Source organism: Olea europaea, chromosome 23, assembly GCF_002742605.1.
Source record: "Olea europaea var. sylvestris chromosome 23, O_europaea_v1, whole genome shotgun sequence".
Classification (NCBI taxonomy): Eukaryota; Viridiplantae; Streptophyta; class Magnoliopsida; order Lamiales; family Oleaceae; genus Olea; species Olea europaea.
Genome location: NC_036259.1, coordinates 3,504,434 through 3,520,625, shown reverse-complemented (window position 1 = coordinate 3,520,625; position 16,192 = coordinate 3,504,434). Strand labels below are relative to the sequence as shown.

The 16,192-nt window shown below is 32.0% G+C and overlaps 1 long non-coding RNA gene across 1 annotated transcript; it reads right to left on the bottom strand.

Annotated features, from left to right (window-relative positions):
* Positions 1-8,425: 8,425 nt before the first annotated feature.
* LOC111372133 lies at positions 8,426-9,885 on the bottom strand. The gene is made up of 2 exons (XR_002698693.1): positions 8,881-9,885; positions 8,426-8,796 (listed from the first exon to the last, which is right to left on the bottom strand). It is a non-coding gene; the product is annotated as an uncharacterized LOC111372133 (long non-coding RNA).
* Between the last annotated feature and the right edge of the window lie 6,307 nt (positions 9,886-16,192).

Sequence of the window (16,192 nt, the reverse complement as noted above, 5' to 3'; positions counted from 1 at the left end):
ATGATATATATATCACTAAGTCCTTGTTTGGTAGCCATTATTTCCAAGAAACAATGTTTTAAAGAGTTAAAAAAAAAAAAAAATTGAGTTTATGACAGAATATTTTATTGATAAATGTGTAATTGAAAATAAATATGTACAGAAGGAGTTCTCAAATAATGATTGCCAATCATGCTAAATATCAGGGTCTTCACATCAAGTCTTGCCATTAAATTTGATAAAGTTCACGGTGGCAAAAGCGTGAAACATCTCTTTATTAAAGTTGGCAATGACCTCTGTCAACATAAGCTTGAAACATCATTATTAAAGTTGGCAGTTATCTTAAAATAATAGAAAATTTGTAACAGCGGTCCTTAACCTTTTACATTTTTGTAGATTTTATCTTAACCTTCATTTTGTACCACCCACTGTTCCAAATCTTTCAAAAATATATATCTGGAGTTCAAATGGATGAAAACCGTTCATTTAGCAATTAGTTGACTAATAAATTAAACTTTGACTAATTTTGACCAATTTAAAAGAATAAAAGAGAACAATTAAAATAATTAATTAAAACAAAACAAAAATCCCACGCTGACCTGCCCCGTCCCCACCCCATCCCCTCACCCAAATCAGAGCCACCATGCCACCCAATGCATCCCACTCCATCCTCCCAAATCAGAATTGTATTTTAGTGAAGGCCATCGATGACCTCGATTTCATTCAAAGAAGAAGAGGAGGAAAATATTCAAACTACTTCGTTTTCATATCAACGTAAAATTGATGGACACTTTTGTGTAAAGGGGTGATAAACTGGTAATTTGAGGCACTAGCTGCAACGGAGCAGCAATGGAGAAATGTTTGAGTGGTCGAAATTTACTTGCGGCAAACATAAGAAAAAAAAAAGATAAAGGTGCATCTTGAAAATAATGGAGTTCAAACAAGGGCTTAATAATTTGGGCTAGTGAACAGTGGACCACCCACTTTGTTGATATATCACTAAATAATACATATATAGAATGATTTTACAAAATACATTGACTTGTACAAGGTCTTCACATGAAGTCTATGCGATTAAATTGATAAGGCTCACTGTGCAAGCGTGAACATCATTTTTAAAGCAGATAATGACATCGTTGGTCTATGGTTGAGAAGAGCATACTATTCGAGGTCAATATCTGCCATTTATCCTTGATTTGATCTCTCAATTTTGAAAAGTAACATCTTTGAACATTCCAATTTCAGAAATTTCTTGGAAAAGACGATTTGATTGAGCATTTTTGTGTTTTATTAGTGATTGTGCAACATTTGTAGGAGTTACTATTAAGATAGTTCACTCGTGAGCATACAAAACCATTTTGGCCCCACGCACAAAGACTCTAATTGGAAATGCCTCTCTCTCTCTCTCTCTTATTTTTTATTTTATTTTTATTTATTTATTTTTATGTTGAGATAGGACAACTATAAGAAAACTTGGTATTTATGATGGGGATTTTTTTTTGCCGTAAAAGTACCCAATATTGCCGCAAAAGGTATATACAACGTCTTCTCCACAATTTTTTAGCCATGGGCAAACTCTTCAAGGTAAAGGTTTTTACGGTGGTAATTGGCAGCCATGAAAAGTATTTGCTAATGTCTTGCAATAGTTTTTGCGTGTCTTAAAAATATATCATATAATTGATTTCAAAATCTAATGGTAACATTACTTTCTCAATTACTATGCGGCAAATATTAGTTTTATAATCATTTTTACATTAATTAACAATAGAGAATTAGCCGTTGTAAGTGCAATAATATATTTATATAGGACACTATTTTACCTTAGTTAATACTTTCAGAAACGCTAGTCAACAAGGGACTCTAGACATGAAACGGATTAACCTCAACCGTTGATTAAATTCAAGTCAAGGGCTAAGGTGAATCCCTGTTTATAGCCCTGTTTACTGCCCTTTGTTAGAAGCCTCTCTCTAATACTTTGCTCTTAATATTATCATATCAATTGTAAGGAAAAATGGTGAGTAAAAACTTATTTCTAATTTTTTTAAGGAAAAAACTAACCAAACGTTCAAATAAAATTGAATATATTCTGCATAACTAAGTCATTCCTTTAAAAGTAACAAGTATATTGCTAGTTGTGCAACCCAAGTTGTCAAACTTGGTTAAATCCTCTTGGCCATTGACGGTTTTACCATCATTTTAAAATCAATGATAAAATCATCACTAGCCAAAATCTTGCCAAATGTTAGTTGTACAACCAAGTTTGAGCTGGCAAGATTAGAAAATTTATATAACCCTCGTATGCATAACACATTAGATCAAAAAATATATAATGTTAACAAAAATTCGAAAAATAACCATCGTTCTCGCAGTTACAAAAGATTAAGAAGCCAAGTGTTAACAAGAACATACTTAATTGAAAAACATGCTGAGTTACTGCCACCTTCAGCAGTCATTTTTTATTTGAATCAAGATTTCTGTACAAGATGAATCTTTTGCCTCTAATTGGCAAAACCCTATCACGCAACAAGAAAATCCAACCGGCCCTATAATTAGGAGACACACACCAAATCCCGAAATAGGCGTCACACAGTTCATAAGAACTCAACACAACAAATATCTAGGTTGCAGAGGACAACCAAAGTGGAGATTAAGCCCAATGATTGGTAAGAACAAAGGATCAGATCCTACCTAGTTTTGCGAGATGTAAAAATGGTGAATATTCCTAGTTGGTAAGAACAAAGGTAGTCCTGGCATCAGTAAATAATTTTGCAAATCTATGCATAACAAGCAACAGCCTCGCTGTTGAGGTTTATAATGATATCCAAACGGCCATAGACTTGTTGAACCTTTTTTTTTTTTTTATGTCAAAAACAAATTAAAAAAATTTAAAAATCATTTTATCTAAGAATTTAATCACTAAAGAGTAAAAAATAAAATAAAATAATTATATAATATAATTTTATTGCCTATTGGATGTCTCCGCATCATGCAAGTATGAATCATTTTTCATTCAAATGTGCACATAATTTTTTCTCATTTATACTAAACTTGAAAATTAATACATTTACATGTTCTAATACACTATTAGACTACCTTATTTAAAATTCTAAGCTACTAAATTGTGGATGGCTTACCTTGATATATCTCTAAGCCCATGTTTCGTGGCCATTATTTTCAAAAAACGATTTTTGAATAGTGATTTTTAAGAGAATTTGTGGTTAAAAATTTGAGAAAAATTTTGAATTCATGTACAAAATATTTTATTGTTAAATTCGTGTTTGAAAATAAATAAGCATAAAAAAGAATTTTTAAATAATAATTAGGGCTAAATATATGGGTCTTCACATCAAGTCTTGCCATTATTAAAGTTGGCAATGACCTCTTTGGTCTATGGAGGAAAAAATGTCTCAGAATAATTCAGATTCTTGTGAGGAAAAAAATGTGCATTCTCATAATTACATTACATCAAAAGGAGTTACGATTAAAATAATCCAATCATGTGAAACACGAGCAAGGCCATTTTGGCCCCACGCGCAAAGACTCCAATGGGAAAGGCAAATTTTTATTCTTCTCTCTCTTTTTGCTGTGATAGGAAACCTACAAGAAAATTGGGTATTTACTACAAATATGGCGTCAACTCTAATAAGCATAACGATTTAGAAGAAAATTGGGACAATTATTAACAATGCAAAACAGATCAGTCGAGCAACAAATGGGTTAATTATATGAATGATCACTGAACTTTGTCATATGTTACTACTTAATCACTGAACTTAAAAACGTAATTCAATGGTCACTGAACTTCGCCAAGTGTTACTACTTCATAATCGAACTTTAAAATGTATCTCAATGGTTACCAAACTTTGCACCGTGTTATCCATCCGTCACTCAAATGAAAAAATCCGTTAAGTCCAACAAACGATGTCAATTTGAGTGACGAATGGATAACACAGTGCAAAATTCGGTGACCATTGAGATACATTTTAAAGTTCGATTATGAAGTAGTAATACTTGGCGAAATTCAGTCACTATTGAGTTACGTTTTTAAGTTCAGTGACTAAGTAGTAACATAGTTGAAAAATCAAATCGACCTTAGTTACATTGGCACTATTCGAACGTTTTTGTACTTTTATTTAATTTTTTATTTGTCAATTCCTTTTATTGTTCCAATTGTTTCTCTTTCAATCTATTTATGCGGAATTTGAGATACGGTGAACTGATACCAGTTGATCTAAAAATAAAACGTACTTTTTCATCGTGATGGATGAATATTAGCAACAATTCTATTTTTATTTAATTTATAGGTCTCTAATTTTCTGTTTCCTCTTTTTTCCCTTCATTTTCTTTGATTTCTTCTATCATAGAGGTCAATTTGAGGACCTTAGCCCTTGTTTGATCCCCATTTTGAGGGATAAAATGAATTTTTGAATAGTATATTAATGGAAAATGTGTAGTTAAAAAATAAGGAAAAATTTTGAATTTACATATAGTATTATTTATTGAAGAATGTATGGTTAAATGATATCAAATCACTATTTAAGAATGTATTCTTTTTTTTTTTTGGAAAGAATGGGACTCAAACAAAGGCTTAATAATTCAATTTAAAACTATATCTTAATGGTCACTGAACTTTATCTTATGTTATTACTTAGTTACTGAACTTAAAAACGTAACTCAATGGTTACTGAACTTTTTCAAGTGTTACTACTCCTAATCGAACTTTAAAACGTATCTCAATGGTTACCGAACTTTGCACCGTGTTATCCATCCGTCACTCAAGTTGACGCCGTTTGTTGGACTTAACGAATTTTTCCATTTGAGTGACGGATAGGTGACACGGTGCAAAATTCGGTGACCATTGAGATACATTTTAAAGTTCAGTTATGAAGTAGTAAAACTTGATGAAATTCAATGACCATTGAGTTACATTTTTAAATTCATTGACTAAATAGTAACATAGGGCAAAGTTTAGTGATCATTCATATAATTAACCCAGCAACAAATATAAGAACATGTCACCAGCAAATCCAAGTCATTATAAGGAATAGGTTCTTTGATGCAAAACTCCACGACTTTTGTCTCTATTGTGAATACCCATATTATTATTTCCTTTCGATGGAAATTCTCGTATATGACATTTGAGGTGCATAAGACTCTCTTTCCTTTCATTTTTTCAATAAAGTCTTGTGAAATGACGAAGATACCCCTATATTTAAATAAAACACAAAGGAGAAAAATAAAGAACTAATTTTAACTGTAGTCTAAAAATTTTAATAATCGTAAAAACGAGTCATTAATATATAATTTAAATTAAGAATTTAAAAAAAAATTTATTTCTCTCCCATCATTTCACCACCATCACCACCACCACACTAGTTATGTGCCACTTAAGCCACCAATTATAATTTCTGGTTCAGGAAATGGGCATCTTAAGAGGATTGGTTTGGGCCTCCCATTGCCTATGACATGGGGAAAGGCTTCAGGAAAATTTTGAACGATTTCTAACAAATTCCAGAACAAAGCCCAACTTTATATCATTTCCAATAGTGGAAATCATGATGGCCACTCTTGTTGCGTAAAAATTCCCGTTTTTACTATTCAATATTTTTTATTCCAAAAATACTTAACATTAACCCACCATTCACGCTATAAAACCCAGATTCATAGGCTCGATAATTAGTTAAATCAACAAAAATGAACTTTTTACGTGGACATTTCTAATTTGAGGCATTTTTCAAAATTTTTACAATATAGTGTATGCATTTTTAACTTCTCACAAGTTGATAAGAATCAATGTTTTGTTTGTTCTTTATAATTGTTTTCGTACAGTATGTAAAAAAAAATGTTTAAGTTTTATAGCAGTTAAGATATCATATTAGTATTGTTTCCACACAACCCGTACCGTACATGAATTCTTTATCAATGATTTTTATACGTTTGTTTCAATCATATACAATTTATCTGATGTTCGTCTTGAACTTCTTTTAGGCTTAGTTGAAATATGTTTAGCTGCATCATGATGCTCCTAATTTTTATTTTTTTTAAATGAATAAATTGATAGATGAAGGCTTTAAGGTGTTTGTTATAGGATTCGTGGTATTCACCATGTATAACCACTTAATGTTCACCACTGGCTTTTTTAGGCTTCATAGAGGGCCTCAAAGCTGATTTTAATAACTCGTTTATCATGAAAGTGGAGTAGGCTTAGTAAATTTTCATCTTGTAAATCTTTAATCTATGTTTTTTAACGTTCAGTATATGATAGATCATGTCATGTTCTTGTTTCTTACCTTTCAATTAGTGAATTCTTGTTGCATAGAATTAATTTTTCCATAATCCATCTATGTGGGACGTATTTATACCGTTACTTGCCATGTTTGATTTTAAAAATAAAATGTATCTTATTGTGCGAACATCACAAATAACAATACTCATTTATGTGATGTCAATCTATGCAGTTTCACGTATGGTTTTCGTTATCATACACATGCATGCTATAGTAAAGATTGTATTATGATTCTGTTTAATGAATCTGAATATGATTGACATGATCTCAACATACCATTATATGCAAAAATTTCAGTTATTGGTACATAGTACCCTTCCAGTGTTTCTAGTGCAGAAAATAATTGAAATGCATCTCCTATTGTATAGTATATCATAATGTAGAGCAAAAGAAATGGTTGTACAGTTGTCGAGGCTATGCTCTCTGCTTAAATACAATAAAGAAAATCATGATACGGTTGCACATATGCACACGTGGCCCATTTCTATTTCATTTTGATGTTCTTGCCAAACACTGCTTTAAGCTTCACTGAACTATTTCATTTTGTCATTCTTGCCAAACACTACTTTAAGGAATAGGTTTATTGAAGCAAATTTCGCATGACCTAGCCTCGATTGTGAATACCTTTGTTCTTTAATTTTAACGAAAAATCCTCTTGTATAACATTTGAGGTACATAAGACCCTCTTTCTTTTCATGATCTTAATAAAGTCTTATGAAATGATGAATATACTATATTTAAATAAAACAAAAAGAAAAAAAATAAAGAACTAATTTTAACCGTAGTCTAAAAAATTTCAAAAAAATACAAACAAGTCATAACTAAATAATTTAAATTAAAAATTAAAAAAGAAAACATTTCTCTGTCTTCTTCTCCCACCACCACCACCACCACCACCACCACCACACTAGTTATGTGCCACTTAAGCCACCACTTATAATTTCTGGTTCAGGAAATAAGTGTCATAAGAGGATTGGTTTGGGCCTCCACTGCAAATGAAATGGGGAAAGGCTTCATGCAAATTTTAAACGATTTCTAACAAATTCCAGAACATAGCCCAACTTTATATCATTTCCAATAGTAAAAATTAAGATGGCCACTCTTGTTACGGAAAAATTCCCGTTTTTACTATTCAATATTTTTTATTCCCAAAATACTAAAATAATAATAATCAAGAAAACACCTCACTCCCCTTTCAATCAAACAAATCCCACCATTGATTCTATAATTCAATTAAACAAATTCCTCCATCAACCCACCATTCACGCTGTAAATCCCTAATTCATAGGCTCGAGAATTAGTTAAATCAACAAAAGTGAACTTTTTACATGGATATTTCTAATCTCAGGCATTTTTCAAAGTTTTTACAATATGGCATATGCGTTTCCAACTTGTCACAAGTTGATAAGCATCGATGTTTTGTTTGTTCATGATAATTGTTTTCATACAATATGTAACAAAAATGTTTTAGTTTTATAGCAGTTAACATGTCACATTTGTACTGTTTCCACATAATCTGTAAATGAATGCTTTATCTATGATTTCTATACGTTTGTTTTAGTCATATAAAATTTATCTAAAATTTGTCTTGAAACTTTTTTAGGCTTAGCTAAACTTTTTTTAGCCTACAATATGATGCCCCAAATTTTATTTTATTTTTAAATCAATAAATTGATATATTAAAACTTTATAGTGTTTGCTATAGGCTACATGGTATTCACCATGTATAACCACTTAGTATTCACCACTGGCCTTTTTAGACTTCATAGAAGGGCCTTAAAGCCGATATTAATGAACTCGATTATCATGAAAGTGGAGTAGGCTTAGGAAATTTTCATCTCATAAATTTTCAATCTGTGTTTTTTAATGTTCTGTAAATAATAGATTATGTTTTATTCGTGTGTTCTTACCTTTCAATTAGTGAATTCTTGCTGTATAGAATTATTTTTTTCATGTTCCATCTATGTAACATTTAGTGGGACATATTATACCATTACTTGCCGTGACATAAAAAATGAAATGTACGTTATCGTTCAAACTTCAGAAATAACAATACTCATTTACATAATGTCAATCTATGCTTTTTCGTTATCACAAACATGCGTGCTATAGCAAAGATTGTACTGTGATTTTGCAAAATGAATCTGAATATGACTGGCATGATCTCAACATAACGTTATACGTTATTTAACCATATGGTTTGTTGTTCATTGAGCAAAATCTTTAGTCAAATGGTGTCAAGTAGTACCTAATTTAGATGAAAGCAAAAATACAATATTTTCTCTAGAGAATGAGAATAATAGGAAAATGTGTTGAGATGCCTTCGGAACATATGCTTTAACAAATCATCTGGAAAATTGAATGAATGAGACACAAAGCCACTTTGCTTCTCTATCTAAGCAAGGATTCTGGTTTTCTTTTCCCTTCCTTTCCTTTCCTCTTTATATCCCTTCCAACTATATCACAGTTCACAGTCTGACTCGTTGTCCCTTTATTTTTTTGCCATGCTGCGTTGGGTGAATTGGATAGAACTGGTGTATAATGAAGAGAAAATTGAAATCTTGTTTAACATACGTTCAATTCTAGAAAAAATTCCACTTGCTGATACTCGGTACCTTGGCAACATTTCTCGTGCAGAAACCAATGAAGTGCATCTTCTATTATACAGTAAATCTTAAGGTGGAGCAAAAGAAATAGTTGTACAGTTGCCGAGGCTCTGCTACCTGCTTAAATACAATAAGGAAAATCATGATACAGTTGCATATATGCACACGTGGCCCATTTCAATGTCATTTTGTCATTCTTGCCAAACACTACTTTAAGCTTCATAGAATTATCACCAGTATCATGCCTGTTGTATGCTTCAAGATTTGCTCCTAAGTTCCAAGATAAATAATAAAAAACGGAAGGCTAAAATCTATCAAGATAATAAACCAAATTTATCATGATATAATTCCTAATCCCCAACATATTACAAATCAAACACTTTCTAAATGCCATTTTTATATGGCATATGCAAAAAGTCAACAACCAAACGTAAACAAAATGGAAAACCAAATCACCAGCAGTGTTTACTTAGATCAGAGTTCTCAAATTTTCAGAATTTCTAATATAGTGCTGTATAGATAGTTAGTAATTTCTAGACAAGTGCAGTATCCGTAGAATTGTGAAACTATAGAATACACAAAGAAACCTGAATCCCGGAAGATCGCAAAATTAGCAACAATAGTTGCTATTGCTGGAAATCGTATTTAAATTTCCACGCAGATGAAAAATAGCTATCGATCCTTCATCTTCGTGTTTTAGCTACTGGATAACCATAGAAATTTGAATTTGCAGAGGCCTTTTATCAATGATAGTTGATGCGTGCATATTATGTGCCCATATTCAATGATTGGTTAACACCATGAGCTACATCCAGACAAGTCATTTTGGCACACATACAAAGCACACATTTGCGTTACTCTCAAACTCAACATTAGATTTTCTTGAACCATTCAGAACACTATTGTTCCGTCCATTCTCAGTACTTTTCCCTTCTAATACCTTCGACCCCAATCTCCCTTGTTTCATACCATCTTTCTTCAAACCCCTAATCCCCAACGCTCCAATGCTACTCTGATTCCTGTTGGAAATCTACTTATACATGCACAACGGAATTTAAAATAATTTTCGATTCCCACCAAGAATCGTCTTTGTGTTTAGATAGAAATTGTGATAAGATTGTACCTTTTCCAGATCTGCAATCCTTTTGCTTTTCTTTTCGTTCCATCAACCTAGATTCGCCACCACAGCTGTTCAATTGTCCAGCCTCCAATGGTGATCCACACAGAGAATAAGATTGCAGCTTCTAGGGTTTTCTCTTGTGCCAACAAGAATAATGAAAACCATATATGGACCTCAAACCCTAGCCATGTATTTATATAAACCCAAATGGGCTCGGCCCAGTCCGATCCAATATTTAATTAATCCAATTAATTAAACACGGTCCGTGAATTAATTAATCCAATTAATTAATTCGACAATATAAATAACAAATTCAATTAATTAATTTATCCAACGATTGTTAAATTAACCAATTGACAATTTGCAATCTTCCAATTCTCTTTTGTGTGCGATCCATTAGGTTCCCGACCACGATACCTAACGATGTGAAATATTATTTTGATCTAATCAAAATTGATAAATTACAATACCCTTTTAATTTATCGTCAATTCACACTCGCCGTCCCTGATTGACATCTAGCAATGTGTTAGGATAATACATATGACGGAAAATGTCACGTGGTATGACAAAACCAAATTCGTTCGTTTACCGTGAAACTATAATCCCGTCGTTAATATGATCCGATCAATTAAGAGATATGGAATTGTGTCAATCTCAATCATCAATCATATCTTTCACTCCACTATTAAGTCAATATAAGTTGAAAACTCCTTTTCGACTTATGAGTACACCTTGGCCAAGGATTTCATCATTGACTTAATCGAATGAAACGCAGATCATAATCTGCTACTATCTAAGAGTGACAAATCCTTTATTGATCAATCAAAACCTTCATACAATTCTTGACGTACCCGAACGATGTCGTATTAGCGGCCCTTTTCAGAGCAACATTCAACACCGCCAAAGTATGACTGTCCTCATATAAGGTACCATGACGACCTCAAGTCAAAGGACCAATTCCACTACTGAACGTTAAAGATTAACCACTGACACTCAGATAGTTATCCATGTGGAATCTCTCGACGGGTCTCCAATGTTTTGTTCTATAACAAAATATCCACATGTTCACTTAAGTGTCGTCACACTTTAACTTGTGAAATCAGCTACTTACTTCACAAGTAAGAAATGCCACACGTGATGGTCTATCCGTAATAACGATATCCGTATCTCGTTATTACTTACGACCATGGATGATTTAAGATTCAATCAGATGTAATTTGTATCTCATAATCACAACTCCTTGTGATTAACAAATTACAAAGATTTGAATCTACGAACTCTATTATTTATTAAATTGTCTATTAATTAAATAATAGATCCACCATTTAATTGCATTAATTATATATAAAAGTATTTATGTCCAAAGTTGATTGGAACTAGGGCATAATACTTACAAACTCCCACTTGCACTAGATCCAATCACTTATGTATCCAATATAATAAGTCCACATGACGATCATATTTATACTACGACAACTCTTTATTAGTGGATCTGCAATATCACTAAATGTGGAAATTTGTTCTTCTCTTTACGTCATTTCTATGTATTATCTCTCTGACAAGATTATACCGCCTTAATACATGTTTGGATTATTGACGAGACCTTAGTTCCTGTGCTTTCGCAATGGCTATATTGTTCTCACAATACTATGATATGTGATTAACAATATCAGAAACTACTCCAAGTTCATTTATGAACATCATGATCCATATTGCAACTCTTTGCTACTTCTGAAGTAACCATGTATTAGGTTTCTACTATTGAATCAACGGTTGCTTCAAGTTTGGAACCTTTCCAACATACCGCTTAAGAGTAAACCAGTTTCTCCATATGAAATCTTCTCAAGATTTCATCTATGTAAATTGGGATGAGTTAAGCAATCTTCTAGATCTACCTCTATAAATCAAGTTGCTTATCCCATTTCGTTATGAATAAATCCTTTAACAACCATTATTTCAACAATTGAAACACAGGGATATCATTTTCTATAATATTAGGAACACGACAATGCTCCCACTATCTTCTTGTAAATACACAATTCGTCTTCAAATTTGATAAAATCAAACGCTTTGACTTTTCTATCAAATCGAAGATTTTAGCTCCATAGAGACTTATCTTAACCTTTAGTTACGATATGCAACTGTTGCAAATAAAACCCGAATGGACTTGAGCAAGGTCACAGGAGAAAAGTTTCACCAAGTTCAACACTTAACATTTGCTTCTAGCCTTGCTTTGTATATATGGATATCCACTTCCATATCGACATTTCTCTTGTAAACTATTTACAAAACCTTATGGGTTTTATTCCATCAGGAGGCTTAACCAAGGTCCAAACCTTGTTTACATATGTCGAGTTCATCTCGAATATCATGGCCTCATGCTGTCTCTTTTAAGTCAACACTTGACTTTATTTTTGTTGCAACTAGCAGGTTCATTGTCCTGAATCACTAATACCTGATTAATGATCATGGATGCGAACCTTCTTGAAAGTCGAATGATCCTACTAAATTCACATAGAGTTGTCATGTCCTCATGAGTCTTTACTTCCTGATCCAAAGTATGTCCCATATCAGATATGGGATCAAACTCGGATTTATCTACTTGGTTAACTATATCTGTGGACTCTTGAACTCTTTCAAATTCTATTTTACTCCCACTGTCTTCTCCAATAGTAAATATTTTCTTTAAGAAGACGATATGTCGTGAGACGAAAACTTTCTTCATGATAATAAAATTTATATTCAAATGTCTCATTTGAATATCCCACAAATATGTATTTATCAGATTCGATCTCAAACTTATCCGATTTAAGGTGCTTCAAATAAGCGTCATGGCCCCAATCTTTCATATAAGATAAATTGGGACTAGTGTCTTTCCATAACTCGTATGGAGTTCCGTTAACCAATTTAGATGGGACATGGTTTAGTGTGTTGCACACTGCAATCAATGCGTGACCTCAAAACAATTTTGAGAAATTTGCATGGCTTGTTATTAATCTCATTATATGTAATAATTAACGATTCCTCCTTTTAGATATATCACCTTGCTGCAGTGTATATGAAGGAGTCCACTGCACGAGAATCTCATTCTCTCTTAGATAATCTACATTTTATCTTTAAGATACTCTCACTTGATCAAATCTTAATGTGAAGGTATCTTTACCTCTTTGTTTCTCTAATTCTAGAGTGAATCCATTGAACTTTTCAAGAGTTTCATGTTTGAGTTTTCATCAAGTATACTTGATCATCGATGAAATAAGAGAAACATTACCTGACATTGATTGACATGAATCCATATGCATCACTATGCATTAGACCAGTAATTATGCTGACCTTTCTTCTTTTCAAGCAAAAGAAGATTTGGTTATTGTGCCAGACATGCATAATTTGTACTTGTCAAAATGAATTAATCCCAAGTATACATATTTATGTAACTTTGGAATTATATTTCATCTAAATGACAAAGTCTGTCATGCCAGATTTTGGTAATAATTAGATTATAGTATTTATGCCTTATAATTTCTATACTTATTATAGAATCTTTAGTATTAAAGAATATAAATGTCGTTTTATAACTTACCATAGCCATTAGGATCTTTAACAAGATAAACAAGAACAACAATTGTCCTTAATATTAAAATAGTTCATGTCCGAACATGAAATTCATTTTAATGTTCCAGCTATAGTTGGCATAAAACAACATTTCTCTAATTCCAATACTAAACCAAAAGGCAATAGTAAGAAGTATATTCATACATGTAGTGTAGCAACCTTTGCTCACCTCCAACGTGTATGTCAACTTTTCCCTTTCGCAGTGGTCTACTTCTTTTTAGTTTCTCCATATTTGTATAAATATGAGATTTACATCTGGTATCAAATACCTAAGAAACTCGTGAAGTAGACGTAAGTCACGCAATATTCCTTCCAATGACCTTTCATTCTATAATGAAACCAAGGGTCATTAGATTTGGTATTTGTCATTCGCTTATACTGTCTTAACCATATTGGGTGCTTTTACAAAGCCCTTTTAGACTTCCTCTTAATATCTTTAGAGGAATCAATGGTTTGCCAACTACCAACTTTGATAAAGGGGTTAACAGTCCTAAGCATGTTAAGCAACTCAATATTTTTGCATTCGAGCTTATTCACGTTAAATTCATAATAAGTTATGAATAGCTTTCTCTGATAGAGATTGCAGAACCAAGTTCATAACTTTGTTCATAGTTTTTGATTGAACTCAATTGAGACATTTCTCAACGTCAATCATCTTCAATGTCTAAATATCGATTGAAGATTACTTTGTCATTTTGCACCGGTATAGTTGTTTGGAAGTCTCATATCCTTCCACACACAATTATTATCATACAACTCTTTGTAGTGAAAAATTATGTGTTAGCATCAATACTCTCAAGTCGCTTTTGTAACTCAGTGACATAGTTGTAAGTATCACATACGTTGCAGTACTATTATCATCACTGCGTTTACTATAGTAGCCACCTCTTCTTTAATCAAGTCATCAGCAGGTGTCTCTGAAAAGGGCTACTCAAGGATCTGACCAATTTTCTCATGCATAAGAACAATTCTCAAATTGCAGTGTTAATTAAGAAAATATAAGTTGGTTGTTGGCATCTAGTATGCTATTCAAAACATATGGTTACTCAGATTCAATAAATATAAATGACAAAAAGGAAAGAATAATATATAAAATGCATCAATTAATTTAATATGGTCTTTTATTAAATTAATTATGCTCCCACTGTTTAAATAAAATTTATGATCCTCTCACATAAATTTATGGAGTCCATGCTTGACTCCCAGTGGGCTGAGATCTCATCTATTATATTAAGACCTTGAGTGTACTCAACAAGCCCTAATATAATATTTGGGTAGATACTATTATCAATTGTATTTCCATACAACTCCCAGATCATTAAACTGACAACTCTTTGTTTTCACACATCTTACGTGTTAGCTTAACATGCCTCTAAAATTTATCTCTTTGAGTGTACTCAACAAAAGATAAATTTTAGTTAAGTCAAACCCATCATTCAGAAATATCAAATATTTCATAGTGTCAAACATATCCCCTAATGGACCAGCCTTGAGTGTACTCAACAAGTTGAGACGATTTGGGACTCTGATTTTTCACTATAATAATGGAAGGCGATTACAAATGTGACTTAATATTTTATGGAGGGATTTTGCATTCATGAGTCTCATCAACAACAATACAATCATATATATATTATTATTATACATCTAATATGCAAATAAATATATGTATAATATAATATAATAGTGTGGACGATAATGGACTTTTACTATCTAATCTTCCCGAGCCATAAGGAAGACTAGTTGGTCAATTCATGGGGGGTATGGCATTGAACATTGTCAATGCACCATCTCCATCTCCATGGCCTCCACCTCTTCTTATCTTTTCAATTAGTCCAATTCCAACATGTATCTTATACTAGTTGGTACGCAGGCCTAAATGAAATTGGACTCGCAGGCCCATAGTAATGTTAATAATAATGGACTCGCAGGTCCAAAATAATAACAATAATAACGGGCTCGTAGGCCCAAAACAATTAAGAGCTCGCATGCCCATAAACGACAAAAATAAAAATTAACCATTCAACACATCCATATGGTCGAGTCCATAATCGTCCACTAATAATACATTCATCACATAAATATATACCTATATAATATCTAATATTATATGTAAATTAATTTCAAATTTCTAGCAATTAAGTTGTCTAAACTCTTTTAGACAAATGGATCGGAACAATTAAATAATTAATTAATCATATTAATCGATTATTTAATCAGCCGGAATATTTAATTAAAATCAAATTTTAATTAAACAACAAATTAGAGTCCAACTCTAATTCAATAATTATATGGCGGGATTATTTAATTAAAATCAAATCTTAATTAAATATCAAATTAGAGTCAAACTCTAATTTTACAATTTAAGGCGATGGAATTTAATTTAAAATCAAATTTTAATTAAATAACAAAATTAGAGTCCAACTCTAATTCCAATAATTAAGGGCGAATTAATTTAATTAAAATTAAAATTTTAATTAAATATCAAATTAGAGTCCAACTCTAATTTCAAGAAGAAATTTAGGGCGAGAAAATTTAATTAAAATCAAATTTTAATTAAATATGAAATTAGAATCCAATTCTAATTA